Source organism: Eumetopias jubatus, unplaced genomic scaffold (assembly GCF_037043125.1).
Source record: "Eumetopias jubatus isolate StellerSeaLion01/CBP00866 unplaced genomic scaffold, mEumJub1_p1.0 scaffold_8, whole genome shotgun sequence".
NCBI classification, from domain to species: domain Eukaryota; kingdom Metazoa; phylum Chordata; class Mammalia; order Carnivora; family Otariidae; genus Eumetopias; species Eumetopias jubatus.
In genome coordinates, this window is record NW_028274814.1 from 122,992,276 (window position 1) to 122,999,983 (window position 7,708).

Sequence of the window (7,708 nt, forward strand, 5' to 3'; positions counted from 1 at the left end):
GTAACTGTAGAAACATTCAGCTTCTCTCTCTCTCTCTTTTTTTTTAGTTTGTTTCAGGAATTTAAATTATAGAATTTCACTTAAGCTTTCAAATTTGCTAGCATAAAGTTATTAATAATATTTTCTTCTAAATTTTTTAAACCTTGCTCCATCTGTAATTGTATTTCATTTTAATTATGTTTATTTTTACTCTTGTGGTCTCTGCCTGTCTCTCTTTCACCCCTCTTTTTTGATCAGGCTTGTTAGAGGTTTATCAATTTGATTAGCCTTTTCAAAAATAAACTTTTGGTTTTGTTGCTCTTCTCTATTTTTCTATTTCATTAATTTCTGCTTTTTATTATTTTGGGAGGGTTTATTTTTTAATTTTTATAACTTCTTAAATTGGAAGAATAAATCGTTATTATTTATACTTAAAAATAAGCACTTAAGGCAATATGTTTCCCTTTATGTATCATTTTTGCTAATAACCACAATTATTGATGAATAGAATATTCAGTGTTTAAGTTTTTACTGTTTTTATTATTATTTCTTCCTTAGCTCCTCAATTACTTAGATATTTTTAACATTCCAAATATATGGGAATTTAATTTTGGGGAGAGGGTACCAAGTTCCAACAAAATTGTTGTCAGAAGTTTTGGTCTATAAATTATAGAGTATTTGAAATCGTAGATTGAACAATATATAATTATGATTTTCAGCTGTTTTTGACATACAAATACCAATTTCATATAGTTCAACATATAGAAACTTACCATATAGCCTATAATATCTTCACTTTACATTAAAGTTCTGTTTATTCTTGAAAAGAATACATATACATTATTGTTGAGAGAAGGATTCTATATGTGTCCATAAGATAAAACAGGATAATATGTTGTTTAAATCTTGTATGCTTTATATATTTTTTTGTCTACATGGACTATCATTATTGAAAGATATACACAAATCTTTCACTACCATGAACTTATCTAATTCTTTCTGTAGTTTGCAATTTTTGACTTATTTTGAGCTGATGTTATTAGGACACTCAAATTAGAAATTGTTTCATCTTCCTCATAAACCAAGTCATGTATCATGACCCTCTCCAGCTTTAATAATGTGTCTATTACTATTATTTTTTCTGTATCTTTATGTTTTAGATGTGTCTATTGTGAATACCATGTAGCTGAATTTGGAATTTTTAGTCTGACAGTCTTTGCATTTTCTTGGAGACTTTAGTCCATTTACATTTATTTTGTTTACTGAATTACTGAGATTCAGTACTACTATCTTATTTTGTGATTTTTATTTGTTCTAATATGTTTTCCCCACTCCACCCTCCCTTTGGCTTCTGGCTAAGTTTAATCTATTTTTTGTTCTTTTTGAGGGCACCCTAGACATTTTATTTATTTGTTTTTATTTTTATTTTTTTTTAAAGATTTTATTTATTCGAGTGAGAGAGAGAGCACAAGCAGGGGAAGGGACAAGCGGAGAGGGAGAGGCAGACTCCCTGCTGAGTGCAGAGCCCAACACAGGGCTCAGTCCCAGGACGCTGAGATCATGACCTGAGCTGAAGTCTGAAGCTTAGCCAACTGAGGCACCCAGGTGCCCCACCCTAAACATTTTAATATCACCTTCAGTTATTTATGTTCAAGTTAATCAGTATTTTTGCCCTCCTCCCAAATAATGTAAACACCCTAGAATCTTTAACTCCAGGTACCACTATTCCTAATTTATATGCTATTATTTTCTAAGATTTAAGTTCTATCTTGATTTTTTTAATGAAATAAATTAGAGAATATTATGCTGTTTTACAAATTAACAATTTGTTTAGATTTGCCTACAAGTTTACTATTTTTTTCTCACCATTCCTTTTTACATCTGAGATCTTCCTTTGATAGTTTTCTTCTTTCTGAAATACAAGTTTCTGAAATATACTGAGTTAGAGGCTAAGTTAGTGAGGGTCTGTTAGTTATGAACTAAGTTTTGTTTTGTTTTAATTAAATGTATTTTGCTATTTTTCTTGAAAAATAGTGTCAATGACTATACAGTTATATAGTTGACAGCTACCTTCCCTTAGTACATAACTATTTCAGTTTCTTCTGATTTTCATTGTTACTGGTGAGATATCAGTTGTTGGTTTTAATCATGATGTCTTTATAGGTAATCTCTGTATTCTCTCTGGCTGCTTTTAAAATCTTTTATTTGGCTTTAATGTTCTGCAGTTGCACATGATGTGTCTGGGTTTGGATTTCTTTTAATTTTTCCTGGCTTAGATTCTTGAATCTGAGGGTTGAGTGTTTCTTATGAATTCTTGAAAATTATTAGTCATTATTCTTTTGAATATTGCCTCTCTTCTGTTCTGTTTGTCTTTCTGGAATTCCCAATAGATATACATTAGGCCTGCCTGCTTACTCTGTCCTCCATATCTTATAACCTCTCTTTCTTACTCTTTCTTTCTCTCTCTGTGCATTTTAAATAATTATTCAGAGTTATATTCCAGCTTACCAGTGCACTTTCACTTGTATCTAATCTGTTTAACCTGTGTATTGAGCTTTTTCTTAAAGATTTTTATTTATTTATTTGAAAGAGAGAGAGGGAGAGATCAGGAACAGGGGGGAAGAGCAGAGGGAGAAGCAGACTCCCCACTAAACAGGGAGCCTGACACGGGGCTTGATCCCAGCTACCAGGGATCATGACCTGAGCTGAAGGCAGATGCTTAACTGAGCCACTTAGGTGCCACATGTATTGAGCTTTTAATTTAATTTCTTGTATTTTTTATTTTTAAAAATTGTATTTGGTTCCTTTTCAGATCTGCCCGGTCAGTTGTAGTTTTCTATGTTTTAGCATATTTATTTATTTTTATTTTTTTTCCTCAGGTTTGTTCCATTTATTTTGAGAGGGAATAAAAGCCCTTCCTGCACATTAAAATTTACAAGACATTAATAAGAAAATGATTATTCTAGTTATAAAAGCACACATCTTAAATTCTTTAAGTTATAAATTCTAGTTCTTAATTAAGAGTGATAAATATCATTATTTCACAGAGGCTAGAGAAATAACTAAATTAAAAATTTCTCTGAGGAACCATGCCTAAGGAGATCAGTAAGAAAGTTAAAAATCTCTGGAGTAGAAGGGACACATAAGTCAGTAGCAATATAATGAAATTCTTTTAAAAGGCCCAGATTTTCAGAAAAATCCTATATATCTTATATAGGCAGATTAGTGTAGTTTTTCTCCCAGGCATCACATTGGGGTTAAAAAAAATCTCTTTTTATTGCTTTAAATCTATTAAACATTTATTTTATTTTTAAACATTTATATTTGTAATTATTCTAGTATCTGCTGTCTTTCCCTGTTTGATTCTGTAGTTTCTTGTTTCTGCTGATCCCTAGCTCATGGTATCTTCTTCATGTGTTTAGTGAATTTTCATTTTTTTGCATATATTCATTGAACTGTGTCTAGAGGAGTTCTTGAAATTCCTGTGTTTGCTTCTGCCACGCCCCTGAGCATAGAAATCCAGGGCCACTTTAAAATTTCTGCTTGAGGCTTTTCAGGCCACAGAGTCAATACAAATACCAAACTAAGTTAGTATGCCTTTGTCATTATGAATTCTTAGGACAGTATATATTTTTTCCTCCCACCTCCTCTCTCCCCCTTCTTCTCAGAGCCTTTGCTAGCATAGGCTTGTTTCCTTCTACTAGCTGGATTTTTTGTAGTTTACTTCCTTATGGGGGTTCCCAGCTTTATGTGGGATTTTCTGATCTGAGCTCTCATTTTACTTGGGTCCTAAGGTTTGTCTTCTGTCCCAGCATATGTGGGTCATTAAAACCAGGTGCTAGGCCACCAGGAATTCACAGAATCTCCAGAGTAAATGCCATCTCTAACCCTTTTTAACTCCTGTGGAATATTGCCTTTTTTCTTTTCTAGCTTCCTATGGTGTCCCTTATTTTACCACCAGTGCAGCCATACTTTATAAAAGATGTTTTTGTCAAGCATTTTAAGATGTTTTTTACTGAGAGGTCGTTTCTACACAAGCAGTCTGCCATATTGCTGGAATTGGATGTATCAATTCATACTTCAGTGTAAAATTCTCTCTGCAAGGGAATCTGTTTGCACAAAATGTGTATATATATATATATATATATATATATATATATATATATATAACTTATTGAAGTATTTCCTTTTTAACTCTTGTGTTATAGGGGTATATTTCAAGTTCTTGGATGGTACTGTTTAATATTCTGATTTCTATAAGTATATTTTGTTAGAGATAGAAATAGCTGCTGATTCTTTTGGGGGCTATTGAAATCTTATTAGGCATATGTTTTCTGAGAGGGTATTTATAAAAAAAGACTCCGAAATCCTCTGATTTTGCTCTTAGGGCTTCTTAATGTTGTTAGCTGTGCCTTGGTTTGTTTCCCAGGGTTTGAACCTGCTTTGGAGGTGCTATTTAATCTATTAAAGTGCTTGTTAATGGTAACTTTTTTTTTTTAGCTGCTATTTTGGAAATGCAATAAAATTTTAATTATGTATTTTGTTTTAATTTTCCACTGGATGAATTGGTTTGGCTGATCTTCGTCCAAAATTGGGACCAAATTCAAACCATTTTAACAGTTTTAGAAAAGTTAGTTAATGCTTTCCTTTATTTTGCTGAAATTGTCATAGCCTCTGAACAGTATGAGGTTTTACCATAACCATTTAATTATGGAGATAGTTTCCAATTTTCTTAAATGATAACTTAAAAAAAAAAAACATTGGTTACTCTGATGTGCAGTGGAGCATAGTAGATTTCTTTTCCGTTGATGCTGAAAATTAAGTGTCCCCAAGTGGTAGAAAGGAACTTTGAAGAAGAAAAACTATTGCCAGATGGGCTTGGGTGGTTCAGAAAACCTTGGAAAGGCAAAAGTTTTATATCAGATGTGATCTTCATTTTCTGAAGAACTAACACCATATATTTGAAAACTGCTTTATTGAAATTTTCTTTCCTCCAATTAACAGATCTTTGCCCTGTGATGCCAGTAACTGCAATGCAAATCAAAGGGATTGGTCATTGTTTTACTGAGAATCCTGAATTTCTTTTTTTAATTTTTAAAAAATTTTTTTTAAAGATTTTGTTTATTTATTTGACAGAGAGAGACACAACGAGAGAGGGAACACAAGCAGGGGAGTGGGAGAGGGAGAAGCAGGCTTCCCGCTGAGCAGGGAGCCCGATGTGGGGCTCGATCCCAGGACCCTGGGATCATGACCTGAGCTGAAGGCAAGACGCTTAACGACTGAGCCACCCAGGTGCCCCAAGAATCCTGAATTTCTTAATGGCCAGTTTTATGAATCTAAAAGCCAAGATTGCTCACTTATAGTACCAAAAGATATAAGAAAGCTTAAATTCCTTCTCAAATTTGTACAGTGAATAACCCATATACCTCTACCTAGATACTACCATTAATGTTTTACTACACCTGTTTTATTATCTTTCTGGCTCTCCCTGATCTTATTCTTCTAACCATTTCAAAATATATGTATCAACATACTTTCCACTAAATACTTCAACATGCATATCATTAACTAGAATTTAGTATTTGCTTACAAATTTTTCTTTTAAGGTAAAATGTACAAAAAATGTACAGTTCATAAATGTGCATTTAAGTGAGTTTTGACAAATCTATACATCTACCTAACCCAAACTCCTTTCAAGATAAGACATTGCCGTCACCCGGAAAGTTATCTCTTGCCTCTTCATAGTTAACTGCCTTCACTCCTCACCCCAGTCTTTTGCTCTGAGGCAATCTTTGTTCTGATTCTTTGCACACTGAATTAGTTTTGCCTATTCTGGAGTCTTACAGTACGCAGTCTTTTGCGTAAGGCTTCTTTTACTCACAACATGTTTGACATTCTTTTGTGTTGTATGAAAGAGTAGTTCCTTCCATTTTATTACCATTGTTTGAACAAATCACAGTTGGTTTATCCATTCTCCTTTTGATTGACTTTTGTGTTGTATCTGGGTTTTTTTTTTTTTCTGTTATAAATAAGGCTTCTATGAACATTTTTGTACTAGTTTTTTTTGTGGACCGTTTTTTATTTCTCTTAGGTTAATACCTAGGAATGGAATTGCTGGGTCATAGGGCAGATGTATGTTTGATTTTATAAGAAATTATCAGGTTTTTTTTAAGATTTTATTTGAGAGAGAGAGAGAGTGCACGAGTGGGGGTGGAGGGGCAGAGGGAGAGGGATAAGCAGACTCCCTGCTGGGCAGAGAGGACCCTGGAATTATAACCTGAGCTGAAGGCAAATGCTTAATTGACTGGGCCCTCCAGCTGCCCCAGAAATTATCAGATTATTTTTTTAAAATGATTCTACCATTTTATGCTTCAACCAAGAATTTATTAGAGCTTTGGTTGCTCCACATCCTCACCAACATTTGATGTTGTCGGTCTTAATTCTAGTCGTTTTGGTAGATGAAGAGTAATATCTCATTGTAGTTTTAATTTGCATTTCCATGTTAATGATATTGAGCACGTTTCATGTACTTATTAGCTACTCACATGTCTTCTTTTGTGAAGTGTCTGTTTAAATCAGACTGTTTTAACTCCAGAGTATAATTTAAAAAATTGTTTTTTTTGTTGTTGTTGAGTTGTAAGAAGTTTTTTGTTGTTGTTGTTGAGTTGTAAGAAGTTTTTTGTTGTCGTTGTTGAGTTGTAGAAGTTTTTAAATATCCTGAATTCCAATCTTTTGCTGTGTGTGTGTGTGTTTGTGTATTTTTTCTATCTCCTGACTATTCATTTTCTTACTTGGGTGCTTAGATGAGCAGAAGTTTTTAATTTTGGTAAAGCCTAATTTATCGATTCTTTCTTTTATCATTATTACTTTCTGTGTCCTAAGAAACTTTGGCTTACCTTCAAGACTCAAAGATATTCCCCTATACTTTCTCTAAAAGATTTATGGTTTTAGTTTTTACGTTTAGGTCTATTATGATCCATCTGAAATTAGTTTTTGTGTATGGTGTGAGTATGAGGTGGAGTTTAATAAGTTCTTTTTTTTTATATGGATATACAATTTGTTTAGGTACCATTTGTTGAAAAGATTTTCCTTCCCTCATTGTGGTGCTTTGGTGCCTTTTTAAAAAACTAAGTGACCAAAAGTACAGACCTATTTTGGGACCCTCTAATTTTTCCTTGATCTAATTGTTGATTCTTATTGCAGTTCCATATTATCTTGATTATTGTAATTTTATAGTAATATTGAAGTCAAGAGTATAAGTGCCTCAACTTGGTTCATTTTCAAAACTGCTTTGGATATTCTGTGTCTCAACAAATTTTGAGAATGTTTGAATTCCTAGTGTATATTCTTTTATTACTCTGGAATTAAAACAGAAATCATTAACAGAAAAAACAGGTAAGACTATATAAGTTTAGATATTAAACAACACACTTTTGAATAATGTATGGTTGAAGAAAGCAATCACAACAGAAATTCGGAGATATTTAGAAATGAAGATAATGAAAATATCATATAACAGGGTTTAGTTATGCAGTGCTTATAGGAAAATATATAGCTCTAAAATGCATATTTTAGAAAATAAAAAAGATTGAAAAATTGATCTAAGCTTATATCTTAAGGAACTAGTAAAAAAACAGCAAAGTAAACTCAAAGAAAATAGAAGGGAAAGGTTACTAAATATAAGAGCAGGAATTAATAAAATAGAACACAATCATAGAATAGAAAAATT